At 32.3% G+C, this 23889-nt stretch overlaps 1 pseudogene; it reads left to right on the plus strand.

The window, feature by feature from the left end:
• The first annotated feature begins 431 nt into the window (after positions 1-431).
• On the plus strand, positions 432-23403 carry LOC115964246 (annotated as a pseudogene).
• The last annotated feature ends 486 nt before the right edge of the window (positions 23404-23889 follow it).

The following is a 23889-nucleotide window of genomic DNA, read 5'->3' on the forward strand; positions in this document are numbered from 1 at the left end:
CCAAGGTGACTGCCATTACTGAAAGCAAGGATGTGGACTCCATCCCTGTTGATGAACTTGTAGGATCTCTTCAATCTTATGAGTTGGATCTACCCAAAACTACCAAATCCAAATCAATGGCTCTTAAGTCAGTTGATGATGTTGAAGGTGGTGGATTTGATGATGAGCTCTCTGCTACAGAGATTGCTTACCTTGCCAAGAATTTTAGAAACTTTCTCAGGAATAGTAACAGAAAGGCAAGAGGCACGAACATTGCTGAACTTAGAAACTTTAGGAAGCATGATCCCACTAAGGTTAACAATAATGATAAACCTAGAGAAAAAGTAGGTCAATCTTCTAATAATTCTTTGGGTTCTCAGTGTTTTGAATGTCAAGGGTATGGTCACATGAAATTTGAATGTCCTACCTATTTGAAGTCTAAGGGTAAGACTATGGCTGTAACCCTTAGTGATAGTGAAGTTTTAGAGAATGAGTCTGATTGTGATGAGGATGGAAACTTCATTACTTTCACTGCTACTGCTATAGTAAATGAGAGCATATATGTTGAAGAGAACCCTTCTGATGGGGAACTCTCTGAGGATGCAGATCTTCAAGAGGCCTATAATAAACTTTGCAAAATTGCTGCAAAGGATGCTATGAATATTGAATTTGGCCTGAAGAAAATTGAATTTCTTGAGCTTGATAAGAAGAATTTGCTTGTAAAACTGTTTGATACTACTGAACTTTTGAACAATGTGAAAATTGAGAATATGCTTTTGCTTGATAAAGTTAAATCTTTGGAACTTGATTTATCGGTTGCTAGATCTGCTAGTTCTAAACTTGATCAAATGTTGAGTGTTCAAAAGTCTCCTTCTGACAAATCCGGTTTAGGTTATGTTGAAAGCATCTCTGTGTTTGCTCCCCATTCCACAAACTTTGTCCCTTCATCTTCTTCTGAACCTTCTGTGAGTGAGATAGTGAGTGAAACTGTCAAATCCCCTGTGAGTGAGGTTGTCAAACCTATAGAAGTTTCATCATCTAGGAAGATTAGGGTTGATCTGAAAGAGTCCAAGTCTAAGAAGCCTACCTTATCTAAGGACAAGACACATGATAAGCCTGCATGGGTTTGTCACTTTTGTTGAAAATCTGGACACATACGTCCTAACTGCTACAAGCTGCAAGCTGCAAAGAGAGCAAATAAACCAAAAGTACCTATGCCTCAAGCACAAGATCCTATAGTACTTATTGGTGAATTGGTAAAGGCTTTAAACCTTTATTCCAATCCTGGAGTTGGTAATCATTCCCATGTAAATAAGAACTCCAATGCTCATGGTGAATCTAAAATGTTTTGGATGTAAAAGACTCGAACTAATTGAGTCTTTCTGACATGGTTCTTGTACTTCATTGCTCTACCCTTTGTGACCTTTGTTCTTTGGTTTTATTTTTTTTTTGTTTTCTAGGATTTGCATTGCATAACATTCATGCATTTCATTCTAGGTGTTTTTTTTTAATAAAAAAAAAAAGGAAGAAAAAAGGAAGCAAATTGTGTTTTGTACTATTCTTCTTGGTTTTTGAAGAACAAGGTTGGTCAATTTATTTTCACATAACATGTCATTTGTACCTTACTTAGCTTTGATGAGCTTACTTATTGCACTTTACTAGTTGAAACTTTGTAGTGCATGTTGTATGAGAAAGATGTTTATGGTTTTTAATTACTCTGTCTTAATCTTGAAGTCACATGTTTTTGACTATCGGACTTGAACTTTTGGAGAAATATATAAATAACCATCTCACCACTGTTCACTAGCCAATCATGAACACCTTAGTGCATATCATAAGATTTTGTGCTCGAGAAAGTGTAGCACATGCACGAAAGGAACATAAGATGAAGCCTTGGTTTAAATTGCTTAATACTTAAAATTGGTGTGTACTATTAGGTTTGATGCCAAAATCACATGACTTAAAATTGGTATGTATATTATAAGGCATAAATTTAAGAAACTTACATGATTGCAAGCTTATGATCTAGGAGATGTGGGAGTTATATGATGTAACTCTTTAGGTGATAGTCTCTTTTAAATTCTTTGTGATGAATTTTGTAGACTGTGTGATTGATTGCTATTCACATATCACCTCACATGTATCTCAAGTTTTTGCTAGTTGCACACACTACACGAGTTACTCTTTGCTAAACTTTGTACATGTTATTATGTGTGTTTATGGTCTGACCAACCATGTTTTGCAAATACTTTGAATTTTGTGCAAAATTAATTTGTTGCTTGAAAATTTATGGAGAATGCAAGAAATTTTATTTTTGGGAAATTTGGGCTTAAAATTCTTGTTTTTGAAAATCACATCATCACATACTCATGCATTTTGTTCTTAAATTTCAAATGCTTTGAGTTGATTCTGAATTTTTTTTTCAAAAAACTGTGTTTTTCCTCAAATTTAGTAAGCTTCTGTCCATTTCGATCGATCCATTCTATTTTTCGATCAATTGAAATTGTTTAAATATGTTTGAGAGAGCCTCTGACTGTTTCGATTGATCGAAATTTTTTTAAAAATTGTTTTGTTAAAGTCTCTATCTGTTTCAATCGATCGAGGCTGTTTTTCGATCGATCGAAACTCATGAATCATGTTTTTTAAAAGTCAGATTGGACTTTTTCAAAGTCACTTTTTCAAACCTTTTCAAACTTTCCTCTCTCTCTCTCTCTCTCTCTCCGATTTGGCAAGGCTCCACTAAGGATTTTTTGTCGTTTTCCTTCGAAATTTTTGCAAGGTTTTCCTCTCTCTAAGCCGGTAAGTCCTTTATGCCCTTCCTTTTGCATTTTATTTCATGTTTTCATGCATTTTTCATGCATTTCTTTGGTTATTTTCGGACTTAGCATATTTTGGGGTTTTTGATGATACAAACCGTATTTTGTTTAATTGATCATTGAGTTTTTGTTCTAGGATGTTATAATCATGATCCTTGTGGTTTAATTTGATCAATTTTGTAGTTTTTGAAAAATTGAAAATTCTAGGGTTTGTAATTGATCCGAATTGGGGATTTTGTTCAAATTGGGTTAAATTGATGAAATTGGCTTGTTAAATTGATGTAATTGGTCATTATTTTCTGAAATCTATCTTGTAAGATGATCAATTAGTCAATATCTTTCAAATTGATCAAGTGGTTTTCCAAATTTTGGGGTTTTTGTGTTAATACCTCTATGTTCAAGCCAATTTTGTAAATTTGAACTTATTTGGACTTAATTGCACTGCATTAGGACATGCATCATGCCATTTACATTGTTCATGCATCATATAGATTTTGTTCTATATTTTTTATGTGCTAACTTGCAGTTTGCCCTTGGTATTTTTTTTGTTATTTTTTTTTGTTCCTTTGCTTTGTGTTTTGGTCCTTATCCTAGCACCATGCCTAGGAAAACTAGAGCCCATAGGACCCCTTCCACTTCCTCTGAGTCTCCCTCTAGGAGTGAGGTGTTTAGGAATGATAAGAGCAGAGAGGCCTTTGATACTTTGAACAGTAAGCGTAAGATTTGGGCTGAGCGTGCTGTGGTTTTAGATGAGATTGATCCGGCCATTAGGGCTAACTTTGAGTCTAGAGGTTGGTTGCCTCTCTTAGAGATAGATCATCCACCCCCGATCGCCCTGATTAGAGAGTTCTTCTCGAACCTCTCTTGCCACGTCTATGATTCCAACACCCTTGTTAGGAGTTGGATACGAGGTGTTGAGTTCACCATTACCTCTCGGGTAGTGGCTGAGGCTCTTGGGGTTCTGGTTGTTCGGGAGCCTGACTATCCCTATGATGAGTCGCCCTCCTTAGATGTTGTCATGTCATACATCACTGGGTCCTCTATCCAGTGGGGTTCTGATCCTCGGATCACGTCCACTAAGCTTATCGAGACTGCCTATCTTTTCTTTAGGATAGCGTGTCATTCGTTGTGGTCTATTTCTCATTTCCATACCATCCCTCTAGAGCAATGTGTGTTTTTGCATGCTTTTGTTTCTGGTGCGTCGATCAGTTTCCCTCATCTGTTCCTTCATTCTTTGAATGAGATTCATAGGAGTTCTGTCGTAGGGCATGCGCTTATTCATCCTATTTTCATTCATAGGATTTTGCTCTTTTTAGGTCTAGATGGTTTCCCGTCTGGTGAGTCTGTTCATGTCGTTACTCCCATAGGTGCCACCTTTCTTAGACAGAAGGCTGCTCACATGCGAGCTGTTCCTTCGCGTCCTAGGGGTGCGTCATCTGGTGCTGTTCCCCCTCCTCCCTCTTCTACAGGTGCTGATGATGCTGAGATGTCTGGTGCTGCTGTTGCTGGTACTGATGTTCCTCCACCGACTACTTCGGATAATTCAGACATTCGACGTACGTTGGATCATGTCTTGACCCTTCAGGCAGCTCATGGACAGATTTTGGTGGATGTGCTCGATGAGATCCGTGCCTTACGTGCGGAGTTGCCACAGTTTAGACCACCTCCCTTTTGATGATGGAGTTTGTTTGCCCTTTGGCATTCCGTCACAAAAAGGGGTAGTACTTTGTAGAGTTTTTGTTTTCAGGGGGAGAGTATTTCTTTGGTTGGAGCTTGTGGAGTTTAAATTGTATCTAGGTGCTTCACATTGTATTTTTACCTTTTTCGCTCTTGCCATGTTTTTGTTGGGATATTCATGTTAGGGGGAGTGTTTGTTTTTTTTGGTTCCTTATATGTTTCTTGTTTCAAACTTTTATTGATTTATATTTATGAGTTATTCATTGATATATGTCTTTATTGTGTGTTGTTTGAAATCAAGAATTTAATTTGTTTACTTGTATTTTTTCCACACATGCAGTTATGCATTTTGTTTAGTGTTTCAGGAAATATACAGGTTGATTCAATTGAGCTGTTGTCTACACTTAGAACTGATGGATAGTAGTTAGGATTGAGTTTGTTTTGTGAGCATTATTTTTGTAAAGGGTTTTTATTTGTTTTGAGCTTCTAGTTGTGTTTTGTCACGGATTGCCAAAGGGGGAGTTTGTTAGGTTCTAAAGACTTAGTATTTATATATTTAGAACACTAATTTGTATTGTTGGCAAACCATGATCAAAACAATGTGTTTAGAAGTGTTTTAGTTTTGCTCAAAGTTGTGCATTTATGTAAAGTTGGAATCGAGCCAATGCAGAAAAGTTTTATGCATTTCGGCCTGGCTCGATCGGTCGAAGCTTAGGCTCGATCGATCGAAGCTCGGGCAGAATGTTTTTTTCTGCAGATTTTCCAACTCAGCTCTAGTTGTTTTAAAACGTTTTAGGGTTTTCTAATTTGTCCTAAGTATAAAAGGCAAACCCTAGCCACGTTTTAGTGTTGCTCATATTGCGGTTTGTGTAAATCTCTTATGAGATCTAGAGGAGCTTTCCTTTACACAAATTTAGGGTTTTCAAGGAGAAGATTTATCTACACCTTGATGATCAACTCGGTTGCTGCCATTGAAGTTTAAAGAAAACACAAGCGAGTGTGCTTGTATCTGGTGGTGAATCCAAGAAAGAAGGAGTCTGTGGATTCGGAGCTTGCATGTGGTCATGTCAGTAAGTTCTACTGGTTGGTAGCAATAAGAAGTCGAGCGTGGGGGCTTGTAAGTCTTATTATATGAACTTCGATTCTTTCAAGATAGTGGATTCAAGTTTACCTTGAGGATAGCTAGGTCAAATCCTCCCCAGGTTTTTACCGGTTTGGTTTCCTAGGTGATCATATCTTGTGTTATTTATCTTTCTGCTACTTTGCATGATATGATCTTTGTTATTGTGATAACCTAGTTTTATTAAATTGGACTAAGAAATAACTTGGCTAATTACCTAGGTTAAATCAATTGTTTTAAGGGGTCTAAAAAACTATCAAAATACAACAATGTAGTGTTTAATTTGTTCTTTTCTTTAGTTTATTTTGTCTAAGGTTGCAACGTAGTTGAAAGTTCAAATAGCGTATAAAATACCAATGAACGTTTAGACCTCCAAATACAAAATTACCAACACAAGCTTATACACAAACAATATATATGCGGAATGTTGAATATAAGCTAAACCTAAATTGGTAAAACACTCTAAACCATAGTTAATCACAAACACAGTAGCAATTAAAAGGTAAAGAGTAAAGGAAGAGAGATGCAAACATAAGGATAATACGGCGATGTGTTATCAAAGAGGAAACCGAAGACCTTGGCGAAAAACCTCTCCGCCGCCCTCCAAGTGGTAAATGATCCACTAGAAAATCAGTTGGAATACATGAATAACAATAGACCCTCTAAGCCTAATCTACCCGATGCACCTAAGTCCTCCAAGCTTCTTACTCCAACAGGGTTATGTCGAACCTTGTCTTCTCTAACTTACTGGATCCCGCAATAAGCTTCATATTGCATCCGCCATCCTTGGCATCTTCCAATGCTTCCGAAAGCTCTAAAAACACTCCGCACTCTAAATGGGTGTGGGTAGTATTTGGATACAAATCTCCTCTCAATGGGTATAATAATAGGAGAGGGAATGAGAAGAGACTACAAAGATTTTTCTCTAAGAATGAGTAGCTCTCTCTCTAATGAGGTGAGTGTGTTTGTAGAAACCTTTCTTAGGGTTTTTCTCTCTAAATAACCACCATTACATTTCGTGGGTATAATGGTATTTATAATGGGGTACGTGAAGAATGTAAAAAGTTAGTTTTTTGGTGACTTGACCTCGCGACTGAAATGAGTCGCGAGATAACTTCCAGGCCAGACTATACTTTTTGTCTTGTAGTGTTCCAGCTGTCGTGACCCTTCAGCTCCCTACATGCTTTACACGTGTGCCATTTTGGCGACTTGCCAGTCGCGAGATCCAATTAATCAGGAGATTCCTTTGAATGCACACATCTTGAGTTTCTTCACACTCTCACACACACAACCCTTACATTATTCCCTCATAAATACAAAGTTTCTACATGTTGAATTATAAGCAAATTTGGCACGGAATAAAGCTAACACATGATTGATTAAATTCAACCTTATAGTAGTGTTTAGAATTTTTGTTTAAAAAATTCTATTCAATTAATATTAGTTTTAGACTTTTGTTCATATAAAATTCTTCAATGTGGATATATAAGTATTTCTAAGTAAATAAAAATACAACAATGTAGAGTTTAATTTGTTCTTTTCTTTAGTTTATTTTGTCTAAGGTTGCAACGTGGAGAGAGAGTGTGTATATATATATATATATATATATATCAAATAATTCATAATTAATACTCATCATACGGTTCTTTTGCACTATTCTTCTCTTCTTTTACCTACAACATCTATTATTCTCTTCTTCTACCTACAACCTTATAAGTACGTATTTATTTACTCTACTTTTTTCCCCATCAAATTCAATATATTTTGCATATTTGTTTAAGTTGATTTCCTTAAATTTAATCCAATTTAGAGAATTGTTACTGATTGTTAATTGATTTTATTTTATTTTTATAATGTTAGTTTGATTGTTTAGAATTATATAAGATATATAATTTCTAACCCCAATTATAGAGTCTTAGACATAAATCATATCTTTATTAGATTTTTCATAAAAATGTAATAAAGATACGATTTATATCAAAAAATATAAATCATATTTCACGTGCATATGACCTCAAATATTAATATGATATATTTATTAATTTGTAAAAATTAATATCATATTATATATAATAAAAGTTAGGCTTAGACACCATGGTTACGCCACGTGGCTTCACCAAATTGCAGAAATTTTAGTAAATTTTTAGATTTTAAGAATAGATATATACATATTTTTTTGGATAAATATGAAAAATCAAGAAATGAAAGAAAGTAGTATTTAATTTACAACTATAACAATTGTGTCTATCTAAAATGTTATCAACAAAGCCTAAAATCAATAGAATAGAATTTAAATAAAAAAGAGAGATAAAACTACACTAAAAAATAGAAGTCTAATGCATCTTAAATTACAACAACTTATACTACAAAAAAGAGGTTTAATGCATCTTAAATTGCAACAACATATACTACCAAAAAAAGAAAAAAAAAAGAAAAAGAAAAAAGAGGTCTAATACAGAAATTGAAACTCCCATAATTGGAAAAAGAGCTTCCGTTGTATATTGAAATCATATATACAAATTTGCATATGTTTCTTTAAAAAACATAAAAGGAAAACAAAAAAAAGATAGAACTTGCATTTTTTTTTTTCCTTTTTTTTTTTTTTTGGTGGATAAATTTGCATCTTATGTCATCTTTTTCCTAACAATTAAGTAAAAAAAAAAAAAAAATTGAGTTTTACCTAAACTACTTCTTTTTGTTCATATCTTCTTCTTCACAACCTAAAATTCTCACTATATATACACACAGTTTTTTGGTGTTTCATTATTTCTACTACGTACTTTACAATTATTTGCTATATTCTTCATTTCTCCTCTCTGCCCTACCTACAACCTTGCAGGTAATTTTTTTTTCTTTCATCAAATTGAAAAAAAAAAAACTAATATGTAATTATTAAAACTTTCTATAAAAAACGTAAAAGGAAAAAAAAGATATTAAAAAACTTTCTTTAAAAAAACTATTAGTTCTTGCAGGTTAATTACATATTAGATTTTTTTTTTAAAAAAAATACTCCTACCATCTATTTCACCGGATGCTTTTGAACGTTTCAATTGGGGCTATCGCTCACAACTTTTTTATTTTAATTTGTATATATTAATATTAGATTAATCAAAAAAAATATTATATAGTAAGCGTAAAATAAAAACTACTTCATGTAAGATTGTAGGTAAATTAATATTAGATAATTAGGACTCTAATTTATTTTTATCTCTAATTCATTGTTATCATAAAGTAAGTGTATCTCAAAAAAAAAAAAAAACTGCAGATTAATATTAGATTAATCAGGACTTTAATTCATTCATATCTCAAATTCAAAAAATAAGGACTCTAATTCATTGTTATCATAAAGTAAGTGTATTTCTAAAAAAAATAAAAAACATACTACTTCCCATATTTGTTGTTGTTGTTGTTTTTTTTTTTTTTTTTTTTTTTTGGGGTATTAACTTTAACGTAAACAAAAAATTAAAAAAAAAACAAAAATCTAATAACAATAGCTAATAACGTTAAATATTTTTTTTGGGATAAAGTATTTAAAAAAAAAAAAAAAACTAATATGTAATTAACCTAAACTTCTTGATTAGGTAACTTCAAGGAGTTTAGAGTATTTGATTTTTACTTGGACTCCTTTTCTGGGTGGAGTATGTATATATATACACAGTTAGTTGGTGTAGTTTTTCATTCTCCAATTTATTGTACAGTTTTTTTTATTTAGGCTTCCATTTTTCTACCTACAATCATGTAGGTATGTATTTTTTACTCTAATTTTTTATTATAATCATATAAATACGTTTTATGTATTTGTTGCCTTTTGTTTAGACTTGTAGGGTCCTGATTCGGGGTCCAGGCCCAACAATTATGTGGTTCCGGCCTAAGGAGCCCTAGACAATGAATTTGTAGAGGGTGGATTACAGAACTGGGCTTTGGTGTGTGAATGACGACCATCAAGGTATTTCCCATGGGCCAAATTTAACAGAGAGAATTAGTCCTCAGCAGAATCCAAGGAGCTTTTCTTGGTGCTTTCGGTGTGTTGGGGATTCCCCCTCCTTTTTTTTTTTTTTTTTTTTTTTACTCCCCTTTTTATAGTCGTTTCCTCCTCCTGACTGGGGTCCTTAGGGTAGGTACTTGTCCCATCCGCCCCTACATCCAGTTATGGGGAGTGGTTGTAAGGACAGAGAAGTATGGCTGTATCAAGCACAAGGCACTGAATACAATAAAGGCTGCCTTCCCTTAGACGCTTCCATTCTATCTGTTGTCTTTCTCTACTTTTGTGCTTTCCCTGCCCTGTGGAACGATCTGGAGTCTCGCCATCGGTGGTCTGTTACCTCTTTTACCCTCGGCTATATCCATCCAAGGAGATTTTTCCATGGCCGAGGAGGGGTTTTTCCATGGACTGGACTCTTGGCCCAGTATAGATATTGGAATGGGCCTCTTAGTCTTCCCCCCCCCCCCCCCCAACAAAGCTAATTTCCTTATATTTTTCTTTTTTTGAGGGGATAATTTCTTTATGTTTGATCTAATTCATATTTTAATGGTTTGATCCAATTTAATTATTTTGTTGTCCAATATATATGTAAGGTGTCGTAGTAAATTCCAATCATAGACTATTAAATTTACATACAATTTTGCAATCTATATGGTACTTTAGTTTTTTAAAAATCTGTTTATTTTTTATTTTTTATTTTTTTTTTTTCAGGTTTGTCAAGAAAGATTTCAAGCATCCGAAGAAAGGTTTGTAATTTAGATGTATAACTTTGCAATTTTTTTTAATTAGAACAAAGGTTTTATTCCTTGAATAGTTCTATCTTTAAAAAGTGATCAATTTTATGTTACTTTGTCTAAAGATTTTAATCATTAATATTATTGTTAACAATACTACAAATCACTTATATTGCAGATTCATTAGATATAATATTCATATGCAAATAGTTTGATACGTATAACTACAAATGATATTATAATAGCACAATTGGTATGTTAGAAGATAATTTTGTATTAAGATGCTATCATTTTATATTTGATGGTTGTTATACTAATGCAATTTATTCATTTCGTTATAATAATTATATATATTCTACAAAAACCGTGCAACGCACGGGCCTTCAACTAGTATATTAATAAAATTACAATCGATAATGAACTATTTTTTATTAACATTAATTTTTATATTAATAAGTATATATTATGATTTATTTATTGTATATTAATTATATTAATAAGTATATTAATATATAATTATCGTATGTGATTGTTAGTAAATTAATATGATTTATATTTTGATAAATCTAATATTTCACGTGCATCGTATGTGAAATTTTTTAGATAAATCACTTAGATTTTTAGATTTAAAAAATATATATATAATTTTTCTTCTCCTATAATTTATAAGTTGATAAAAATTTTAATTTGATTACAATCCAAATTCTCATCTAATCCATCTAATCCTTATTTTTTAGTGTAGTGTGTTATAATCCAAATTATTCATCAAATCCCTTTTTCTTTTTCTTTTTTATTTTTATTTTTTATTTTTTATGCGTATAGTATATTATAAAAAAAGTAGCAACTTTCTAATTTTTTTAGTTACTGCATTGCACATGAAAAGAAAAAATTTATATAAAATAAAAATAAAAAACGACTTTCATTGGGAGGATATACACACTAGGAGGAATTGCTAATAAATTTGTTATCTACTTTTTTTTTTCCAAATATATTTTGTTTTAATTTATTTTTTTGGATAAATATCAAATTTTTGGATTAAAAAAAAAAAAAAAAAGAAGCTAATAACAACATGATTTTCACGGTATAACAGAAAAAAAAAATTGTAGTTAATGTTAACAACTTGATTTTTATGGTATTTAATTTTAAATAAATTCCTTCCTTTTTTGCTGATATCAACTTCATCACAACTTTCATTGGGAGAATATACACATGGGGAGGAATTGATAATAAATTTCTTATCTACTTTTTTCCAAATATATATATTTTTTAATTTAATTTTTTTGGATAAATATCAAATTTTTGGATTAAAAAAAAAGCTAATATCCTTAATTAACAACATGCTTTTTATGCTATAACAAAAAATAAAAATTTGTAATTAACGTTAATAACTTGATTTTTAAGGTATTGGATTTTAATTTTGATTTTTTTCTTTTTTTGCTTATATCAACTTTTTCACAACTTAAAATTATTGTTTTAAATATAAACAACTTCTTATCAACTTTTTTTGGTTGAAGTTTACCGTGGTTGAAATTTTGTTTAAAGTAAAATGTTAGTTTGTTTAAAGTAAAATGTTAGTTTGTTTAAAAAAAATAGAGTAAAAGATTACTTTATTTTTATTATCAATTTTATTTTATTTAAATTTTTTTTTTAACTTTCATTAATTTACACATGATTCTTAATTAAGCCGTGCATCGCACGAGCATAATACTAGTATTTATGTACAATTACACTAGTTTAGTGGTAAGACACGCCTGTGATAATATTTTGCCCAGGTTCGAATCAGAGTAAGAGCTTTTTTATTACTATCTCTACATTAGATATTAAATATTAATTTGTACAAATTATATCAAGAAAGTTCCGGATATCCTAGCGGCAAGGACACATGCATTCCCATAAGTCAACCCAGGTTTGGAGGGTATTTTAGTCATTTTTTAGGTTTCAAGAGTGTTTCGGTTATTATCTAGATTTAGGTAGTATTTTAGTCATTTTTTAGATTGCGGGGGGTATTTCGGTCATTTTAAGGCTTTAGGGGTATTTTGGACATTTTTATGTTTAGGGGGTATTTTGGCCATTTTTTAGGTTTTCGGAGGTGTTTTGGTCATATTTTAGTTCTTGGGGGTCTTTCAGGAATTTTTTAATTTTAGGGGGCATCTTGGTCTTTTTTAGGCTTTGGGGGTATTTTTTGGTCATTCTTTTTGCTGCCCTTTTTTATTTATTTATTTAAAAATCATCTTTTATGTGGTTGTAATTTGAAGGGTGTATCAGTCATTTTTTATTAATATATATTAATAACAGCATCATTTTAAGTTTTACTAAAATAATTTTAAAATAAATTAATCAAGAAATTTATTTTTATATATATTTTTGATAAACTATATATATATATATATATGTAAGCCCAACTTGAATTAAAAAAAAAAACAAATAGATAAATAATTTATTGTGGACCTATATATATTATTACGGGCAAAATACATTAAATAAATGTAAATTGCCTTAATGGTAAGCACGTCTTTTTCAAGTTCTTGTTCCTGGTTCTAACCTTCAAAACAGCCTCTTTTTTTTTTTTTTTTTTTTTTTTTTTTTTTTTTTTTTTAGTTTCTATTATCAAAACAACGTCCTTTTGAATTAATATAAAACTAAGGCTGCGTTTGATTCGATGTAAATCGAATTCCAAGTGTAAAATGAATGTAGGGGAAAATGAATTCCCGTAAAGAAATTAAAATCCGGGCGTTTGGTTCTGTAATGGAAAATAGTCCGGAAAACGATTTCCAGTGTTTGGTAACATTTTGAAAATGTTATTTTCCTACAAAATTTTCACATTTTCTTAACTTCCAAACAAATTTTATTTTAGAAAATTTCAAAATATACACTTTTAATGCAACCAAAAATCAAAATTAAAACATATTCAGAACATATACATGATATATTAGTGGGAGAAGGAGCAAGAAAGAGGGAGAGATTGAGGGAATGACAGATAGATCGTGAAAGAGAGAGATCGGCGTGGATGGAGGACGGCGGCGGCCAAATCGAGTGGGTTTGGGGGTGGAGTGGAGTGGGTTGGTGGTTGGTGGCGGCCAGATTGGCGATGTTAAGCAAGAGGGATAAGGAGAGTTGAGGAAGAAGAGAGAAAAAAGAGGAAGGCAGTGGGGTGGCGCGATCTGGGTTGGCCTTGGCTTGGCTGGGCGACGCAATCTAGGCAGTTGGGCGGTGTGATCTGTGCTGGCCTTGGCTTGGCTAGGTGGTGTGATATGGGCCGTGGGGGCAACACAGTTTGGGCGGCACGATCTGGGCTGGCCTTGGCTTGGCTGGGCAGCTGGAGCTTAGCGTCGAACTGTAGGTTGAGTTGAGGTTGGTGCGTGGGCTGGAGCTGAAATGAGTTTGGCGCGTGTGTGAGAGGAGTGTGTGGGGAGTGAGTAAATTCCGAAAAGCATTTGAAGGTAAAATGGGAATGGAAATGATTTTACAAGTTGGCAAGGGTCTTTTACGGTTAAACTGAATTCTATTTTTAGTTTGATTTTATTTTCAAGTGTTGTCAAACATGGACCCGGGTGTAAAATGTTTTCTGATTTCAGTTTACCACTGAAACAAACGCAGCCTAAACATCTAAAACTAAAACCCTAGCATCTCTTTCTCATTCAGCCGCCTCGTCCTCTCTCTCTCTCTCTCTCTCTTCACACACAGCCTCCATCACTCCCTCTCACACAAACTACAAAGCCCTATGACTGTGACATGAAGATCTCATCTAGCACAAGCACTAGCACACACGCACACAAGCTTCTTCTTCCTTCTTCAATGGCGATAGAGAGAGATAGATAATATTAGGGTTTTGGATCTATCACTTCGGACCCAAAGTGAGAGGGAGATGGACGTGGAGAGATCTTCGCTGTGCAATTGCGTGGTGAACTTTCAGTTGGAGAAGAGGTATTTGTCGACAGCATTCGAGCTACTCCACTAGCTTCTCAACGATGGTCGTGACGCCCAGGCTATTCGCCTCAAGGACTTCTTCTCTGATCCTTCTCAATTCCCTCCCGATTAGATCTCTCGCATCCGTAGAACCTTATTTGAATTTGAGGTACTCTAGAATCCACTTATTGCCTTCGTATCATTAGCCATTTGCTGACTTCATTCACATTCATGTACATACTATTCTTGTGGCAGTTGGGCATGACATGGGTATCCAAAGCTGTTTGATATATATATATATATATATATATATATAGAAGTTGATAATTTGTGGAACATCAACAAGGGAAACCCCATAAACTTAAACATCCAAAAAAAGACATACACTTGCCCGGAAAAGAGAGAAGAAAATGTCAAATTTCCTGCAATTTTTAGTGCCAAATGTAACATCCATGTTGCTCCAAACCTTTGTTTTAATCATCTTGGCCTTCATCTTCATACTCCTATTCAAATGGTCCTCCTTCCTTCCAAACAAACTCACCACCTTCACCACCAAAGCTACCAATCATTGGAAACCTTCACCAACTTGGCTTGCAGCCTCACCGTTCACTTGAAACCTTAGCACAACGCCATGGCCCTCTCATGCTGCTTCACTTTGGCAGCGTACCAGTCCTTGTTGTCTCGTCTATTGATGCTGCCCAAGAGATCATGAATAAGCGAGGTGTTTGCAAAGCTCACTAATGATGTAGTATGTAGGGTGGCCTTGGGAAAGAAATATGGTCAAGGGGAATGTGGAAGGAAGTTTAAGGAGCTTCTTGGGGAGTTTGTGGAATTGTTGGGTTTCATAAGCGTGGGGGACTATATTCCATGGCTTTCTTGGGTGAACCGTGTCAATGGCTTGGATGCTAGAGCGGAGAAAGTGGCTAAACAACTTGATGATTTTCTAGAAGGAGTAATTGAAGAGCATTTAAATTTTGAGAAGAAAGAGGGTCATGATCATGTTCTTGGTGACTTTATGGATGTTTTGTTTTGGATACAAAAGGAAAACGTGATTGGTTTTCCTATTGATCGAGTTAGCATTAAAGCTCTAATCCTAGTAAGCATCTCTCTCTCTCTCTCTCTCTCTCTCCTGCCTGTGTGTCTGTGCATCTCATCCTCATTTTTGGGATTCATGAGCTTCCAATGGGAAGGCATAGCCAGAATTTGACTTCAAGGGCTAAAACTTTAACTAATATATATATATATATATATATATATATATTCAAAAATTTGAAGAGTAAAATACCACTCGTTTGAATAATATTAAACATCATTTCAATGTTAGATTACCCATAAAATGATAGTATAACAATTATATAGTGTTTATTTGTTAAGGTTTAGTATGTACACATACTAATAAGTTGTGTTTTCATTTTTCATAGTCAAAGTTTTTCTTATAATTGTCGTGTAATGATTTTTAGTACTTTTAAATAAATTTCAGAAGAAATTCATTATGGTTATTGCTAAACTCATAAAACGTATAAATTATTACAGTTTACAACCATTTTTGCATATACTTACTCATTTTTATGAAATATAATACATTATTGTATAAATAATTTGAATACTTAAACACTTTTGAAAGGTAAAGTGATAAATATATATATATATATATTATGGTTTTCCCACTCTAGTTGATTTCCCATGCAATGCAAGGGAACGATATAAATTTATTTTAAAATTTTATATAAGAAATTATCTTTATGACCATGCAACATAAGCTCCTCCTTTATTGATTATTTCCTTACATGGTTAAGATAAATAAAAAGCTAATATGAAACGTTGCAACATATTTTCAAAAGTAAAATAAATCCAATCAATGCTCTTATGTCTATCAAATATTGATATGCATGTCGAAAAAAAAATGTCATATAGTTAACAGGGCTTCAAAATTGCGAATCCTAGTCATTTTGTTGAGTTTGCAAAAACCATAAGTGTTAATGTAACTTTGACAAAATACCAAAAAGAAAAACACATATGGGTAATTTTAAGAATTTATTTTGATCAAACCTCTGTCAAAGAAAATATTTCTTTTTAATCACTATCATGTTTTTTGAGTACATCAAGGGTGACTATACTTTAGCCTAAGCGAAGATTTAATACACTTTTAGGCATGTCACAGCCATACATATAGATACTCTAACCAAGCTAATTGCTGAATTAGTACAATCATGAACAATTATTAAATTAGTACTTGTAAGCTCAGTTGTATGCTCATCCAAGGAACTGACATTTGTTGGGAAGATGTCTCCCAAATTCTTGCATAGTAGTTGTAGTAGCAACATCACCATTAAGCCCAACAACCAAGTGAGAAAAAAAAATTTATAAGTGAAGGGGTTGATCACCGTAAACATTTATCATTTGAACTACTTTCCCAAGTATGGTTAAGGTTTAGTACCATTCACCTATTAAGTCTTCCTTTATTAGAACTATCAGTATCATGGATCATTGCTATGTCATTAGGCTTTTTGCTCCTACGACTTCCACCTCCAAATTTCTTTGACAACTCTATGTTTGTGTAATACATCTATGCAATCTTTTTCTTGTACATGATCATACAACTTCTTTGGAAAAGGTATTTGAAAAATACTTCCTTTGTTTTGTTTTTGTTTTTGTTTTTTTTTTTTTTTTTTTGTTTTTTTTTTTGTTTTTTGTTTTTTGTTTTTTGTTTTTTGTTTTTTGTTTTTTTTGTTTTTTGTTTTTTTTTTCTGTGGATTAACAACTGTTGTTTTTTTTAAATAAATTTTTTCTTATTGAATTAAAAACTAAATACTTCAAATGAATATAATATTTTGGGATTCAACAAACAAATCAATATATTTTTTTCTTGTGTGTTTACAATTATTATTTTTTAATTTCCTTTCTTATTGAATTACAAACAATTTATAGAGACAGCTAAACTAAATACTTTAAACGAACATAATATTATGGGATTGAACAACAAATCAATATTCTTTCTGTGGGTTAACAATTGGTTTTTTATTATTATTGAAGTATAAATAGTTTTTAGAGAGCTAAACTAAATACTTCAAATGAACATAATATTTTGGGATTCAACAATAAATAAATAAACTATTTAAGAGGAACATGAAATTTTGAAAATGACCATACATTTTTGAAATGAAATGTAAATATTGGGAGAGAAATTATAGAAGCTTAACTTTATGATTCCTAAGGAAATAGGGATATATAAAAGAATAGATTTTACAACATGCAAAGCCTTTCACCTACACGTGCGGAGGGTCAAGCCTAGGTCATAATATATATGTAAGGTAATAAATAGGATTGGGCTTTTCATAAGGTTTAGTCTATTTTTAAAAGGTAATCCATTGTTTAGAGTAATTGTCAATAATAGCCCATATTTTATGTAACCGTAAAAATAAGTTATTGTGATCTATTGGGTAACAGTTAAAAAAACTTAATGAAAGAGGTTTAAAAAGCTAAATGCAAAATTAAAGTGCCACATGGCAAGAGCTCATGCACTCTCACATGAGGTCTCTCATTTTATATATATATTGATTGATTACATGCTTTATACATTTGGTTTTCATTAGATTTGTATTTGATTAAGATGTTTAGTAATGGAATTGTTGAACGACTCTAAAAGGAGGGTTTTTGGTATTTGAGCAAGTTATGGAAATGTATGTGTCTATAAGCTTTTATTTTTGAAAGCGTCTATAGACTCATTATTCAAACATAAGTAATGAGTGAAATTAAATATTTTCGCCCAAAGTGAGCAAAGATGTATAATAAAGAAAATAACTTGGAATGTTTGACGAAGGAAGGTCCCCAGTAATACTAAATAGTCTCTTCTTTCACTTCATTTTGCAAATAGTAAAGGGATAGTTATGTAACTATTTACCCACGCTACCTAGTGTGTAAATATTTGTTTGATTCTATCATGAAAGCTAGACACATATATATAGTCATGATTTCTATTTAGCTTGTATTCATGGAAGCACGGGCGGAGCCATGTTGAAGGGTGGGGGGCCAAAATTTTGAAATTTTTTTAAATATATATATAATTATTTTAATGTTTTTAAAATTTAGTCAACAAAAATAAGAGTTGGCCCCCCTACGTATTTGAATTAGTCCAATGATACTTTAAAAAAAATAACTGGTCTAATAGTTATAGAGACAACTTTATTTTTCGCAATTCTATTTTTTATTGTAAAATGTGCTTTTATATCTATTAAATATTTGAAAAAGTTTGACACCAAATATGTTTGAATTTATCTTTTTCAACCTGTTATGTGGCGATTAACAAGTCATTGACTCATTAAAAAATTATTGTTACTGAAACTACACATGAAATGTCTCTTTAGTTGCCACATAATGGGTCAAAGCAAAATAGTTTTAAATATGTTTGGAGCCTAATTTGTTCCTCCAAGTTTTGGATCATTCTTGTTTTTGAAAATTACATTAGTTCAATTGAATAATTTTACTTACATTAGTATAAAATTTGATAATTTTTATAGAAAATGAAACTTTTTAAGAATTTCACTATGAAAATTGTGAAAATGTATTTTATTAATTTTATGAAAGATAGCTATCAAACATAATTTTGATTGAAAATATTAAGCTCTTTTTTTGTTGGGTGTGTGTGTATATATATAACTTATCAAATAAAAAAGTTTGTGTATATAATAAAAAAAAAAGCATGTGTATTTATGTGTGTGTATGAGGTTGTCTTGATAAATATATTAGTGTTGCAACTTGGCCCCCTCAAACAAAAATTCCTGGCTCCGCCCCTGCATGGAAGACACCTAAGGACTAAGGTACTACATGATGCTTTAGTTTTGTAGCCTTGCACTCACTTTAGCTATATCTAGAGAGGACATTCTTTGTAAAGGAATAAATGAATGAAAAAAATATAACTTTCTTACTTCTTCCATAGTTTATATTCCAAATATTGTCTTTGTGCTATAGTTTAACACTCTTTCATCATGCATATATTGCATATTGACAACTCACTTCAATATTTACCATCTTTTATCATAGGATGCATTCGCCGCTGATACTGATACTACGTACGCAGTCTTAGATTGGGCAATGACAGAGCTCTTAAGGCATCCAAAGATGATGAAGAATGTGCAAAATGAAGTGAGAGAGATCATTGGCAACAAAAAGGATATAACTGAGTATGGTTTAGATAAAATGCATTATTTGAAAGCAGCAATCAAAGAGACTCTTCGTTTTCATCCACCTATTCCATTGCTGGTTCCCCGAAAATCAATTCAAGATGCCAAAATACATGGGTATGATATTGCAGCAGACACACAAGTCATTATCAATGCATGGACAATTGGAAGAGACCCTACGTTATGGGATGAACCAGAGCAGTTTCAACCAGAAAGGTTCTTAACTTCTTCAATAGATTTTAAAGGACATGACTTCCAATTTATCCCATTTGGAGCTGGAAGGAGAGGTTGCCCTGGAATTTCCTTTTCCATAATGACTATCGAGCTTGTTTTGGCAAATCTTGTTCACAATTTTGATTGGACATTGCCTGGTCGAGCAAGAGGAGAGGATTATGTAAGCGCAATAACAGAAAGATTTATGTAGGGAAATTATAATGTCTGCTCAATTATTGAAACATTTTTGCTGGAAAATTAAGGCAGATACCCAAACAAATACCTAACAAGTAATAACGTTATCATGGCCAAAAACATGCTTTCAAGTAAAATAATGCAATGGATAAAAAAAAAAAAGTATAATAAAGAAAGTTGTTTGGAAGAGAAAAAAAGGAGGCCCAAGACACCAGTGAAAGAAATTTAAACAGATAAAATGTAGCAAAGTGGCACAAACAATGACAATTTTTGACAACCCATCCTTTCACCTTCCTCTGTGCACATATTTGACTCAAAATATCTACTCTAATATATTTTAGTCAATTAATCACCATACTTAAAAATAATAAAGGAGCCTCTCTCTTTACTAACGTGAGATTACACAATTTGAGTAATTCATTATCTTCCATATTAACTCTCACATTTTTTACATTTAAGTTCGCAATTTTATTACTTTAAATATTTAATATGAAAATGCTACAACACTATATTTCTACCAACCCCAATACCCACAAAAGTGAAGTTGGAGTTCATCAAAAAATTCTTGAGGGTTTGGGGAATTTTATCCATATAAAAGAGTTGAACAATTAGACACTTCTCATTTATGCAAAGCTGTAGAATTGCAGCGATTTTGCTTGGATGTGAACTCCATTTCTAAACCTACTACAGTGGATGTTCCAGCATATTTAGAAAGGATTTGGTGAACCCATTCATCTGCCTTGCTAGCTTTGTCAGTGACTATTGACACTGACTATCATTTCCATAGTTTAATTTTCCCTGAAAAGTTAACAAAGTATATTTTGAGGGGTAGGATTGATAGTTATGCTGGGATTTCGTATCAAGTGCAGACATTGGTAGCTCTTAATGAGACATGAAAACGAAAATATGGATATATGGAGCTTATACCAATATGGACTAAATAGGACCAAATTGGATCAAAGTGGACCAAATTGGACCAAGTAGGACCAACATGAACCGAATTGGAATGAAGTGGACCAATATGGATCAAATTGAAAGAATAGGACCAATGTGGACAGAATATGACCAAATTGGACATAATGTAATGGGACCACATAGGACCAATGTAGACTGAAAAGGACCGGATCAACTCAATAGGACCAAAATGGACCAAATAAGACCAAAGTGGATAGATTGGACTGAATAGAGCCAAAGTAGATCGAATAAGACCAAATTGGACCGAAACGAACATAATAGACTGTAGTGGACCGTATTGGACCAATGTGGATCGAATAGAACCAAAGTGGACCGAATAGAATCAATGTCGACCGAATAAGATTGAAGTGGAATGAAGTAAACTGAATAGTACTAAAGTAGATAGAATAGACCAAATGAGACTGAATGGGACCAAAGTGAACCAAATGGGACCAGAGTTTGTTTTAATTTTAATAAAAATGTGAGACATTACTTCCATACAAAGTAGCAAGTGGCATGACAAGCATTAAAAAAAAAAAAAAAAAAAAAACTTTCAATTCCATTTTTACTATTCTATTTTATGCTCCACAAATTGCACCGGGTCATGTGTCTTTTTTTCTTTTTTTTCTTTTTCATCTTAAACTTTTGACTACTTTATAAATTAAAAAAAGAGAAAAATGTACCATGAGCTATCATTAGTGAAGTATAAAGTGGAACCCTCTGAACAGGACAAATGATTTTTATTCAAATAAGTGAACAATAATTTTTTACATAAATTTATTGTGTCTAGCTTGTTACTTATTTTTAAATTAATCTTATGTCTTAATATACGGACACTAACGCTCTGTTTGTTTCGGCATTAACATTTTCTGAAAAATGATTCATTTTTCAGAAAGCATTTTCCAGAAAATTATCTTATTATTTAGTGTTTGGTAACAACCTTGAAAATGGGCTTAAGAATGTTTTCTGGTATTTGGTATTCATAGTTTTTATAACATTTCTTGTATAATTTAAAACATGTATAATATGTGTATTGTGTAAACCCACCTAAAGTAATCAATATATATATATATATATATTTATAAAACCAAGAATGAATTTGGTTTTCAAACTAAAATTTTGACAACGAATACAATCAAAATTAGCTATCTAATTTTCATGATCTCAAATACTCATCTTACTCATTTATATAAACAGTAATGTACATAATATATATTAATCCAGTACAAATAGTTTGATAAATATACCAAAAATTGTTATAGAACCGTTGATTGATTTGTGAGGAGAAAAAAATGAAAACTTTATTAAAGAACGGTGTTATAGAGGGGAGAAGAAATAGGGAGAAAAAAGAGAAGAGAGACAGATAGAGAGAGAAATCTGTGGTAAGAGAAAAGGTCAAAGGGAGTGATAGTGAGAGTGTGAGAAGAGAGAAAAAATAAAAGGAGGAGAAGAAGTGAGAGAGTTTATTATGAGAAAGGCCAAATAAGCGAATGAAAATATTTTTTCCTAAGTTAGAAGAAGATAATATTTATAGAAGTTATTCACTGTGAGAGAGAAAGAGATTGTTTTCCAAATTTTTTTTTTGGAAAACAACTTATAGAAAATAAGCCTTATTTTTATAAGAGTTTTTCGTTGACTAAAGATAGTTTTCCGTTAACCAATTTTTTTTATGCTACCAAACACTGGAAAATGAGGAAAACTATCTTTATAGAGAGTTTTCTAGTAAAACAAATAGAGCAAAACTTGTAACAAGGGAAATTATTGTTTCCAGTTTCCACCCGAAATTGAGCAAAGATGTTTAGCTGTCAAGCAAATGAGGAGTCAAATGAGGTAGAATAATATAGAGTGGTCAACAAAGGGAGATTACTGGTAATACTAGATGGCCTAATTTGAAAAAAATAAAAATAAAAAATAATAATAATAATAATAATAAAATGAAGAAGAAGAAGATATCCTCGACTGCAAAAGGGTCTATATTAATGTAGAAGGCTATGGTATTTCACACTCTTTCCTCATGCATATTGGCAACTTTCTCTAATATTTACCATATTTTGTTATAGGATGCATTTGCTGCTGGTACTGACACTACATATACAGTCTTAGAATGGGCGATGACAGAGCTTATAACTTATAAGACACCTTGAGATGATGAAGAAGGTGCAAAATGAAATGAGAGAGATTGTTGGCAACAAAAAAGACATAACTAAGGATGATTTGTATAAAATGCATTACTTGAAGGCAATAATCAAAGAGACACTTCATTTCCATCCATCTATTCCGCTGTTAGTTCCTCGAAAATCAATTCAAGATGCGAAAATACATGGCTATGATAATGTAGCTGGCACACAACACAAGTTATTATCAATGCATGGGCAATTAGAAGAGACCCTACGTTATGGGATAAACCAGAGGAGTTTCAGCCAGAAAAGTTCTTAACTTCTTCTATAGATTTTAAAGGACATGACTTCCAATTGATCCCATTTGGAGCTAGGAGGGGCTGCCCTAGAATTTCCTTTGTCATAACTGCTATCGAGCTTGTTTTGGAAAATCTTGTGCACAACTTTGAATGGACATGAGGGAATCTACCGGTCTAAGAATTCATAGAAAATTTCTTCTTATGGCAATTGCAACTCCATATTTTGGCTAGTATATATTGGCACAATACATATTACTATTAGTAGTAGAAGAATCTGCCAAGTCAAGTTTTGGGTAGAAAGATCTACAATTGGTCAGTTTGAATTTCCACTACAAGAAAAATGACATGTAGTATCTACTTTTAAAAATTAAACGTTTATGCAAAAAGGGTTTTTTTTTTTTTTTTTTTTCAATCAAATAATTGTCACATAGTGATGTGATAAATTATGGGTGACAATTTGTGTTTGTATGTCGGATTCATGTCGTGTCAACTAATGAGCAACATGACACTCATGTTCATGTCATGTTAGTAGGCTGTGTCAAATTTTACCACCCCTACCTATAATATATTGTGAGACCTAAAATCTTCATGTCAAACTTTTAAGTTGACATGAAAAATAAATTATTTTGGTAACAACTAATATCTTTTCCATATCTTGGCTCAACATGTCAAGGGTATTGATAACTATGTAACTTAGATAGAAGAAAATTCTCATAT

The sequence above is a fragment of the Quercus lobata genome, chromosome 10, assembly GCF_001633185.2.
Source record: "Quercus lobata isolate SW786 chromosome 10, ValleyOak3.0 Primary Assembly, whole genome shotgun sequence".
Taxonomy (NCBI): Eukaryota; Viridiplantae; Streptophyta; class Magnoliopsida; order Fagales; family Fagaceae; genus Quercus; species Quercus lobata.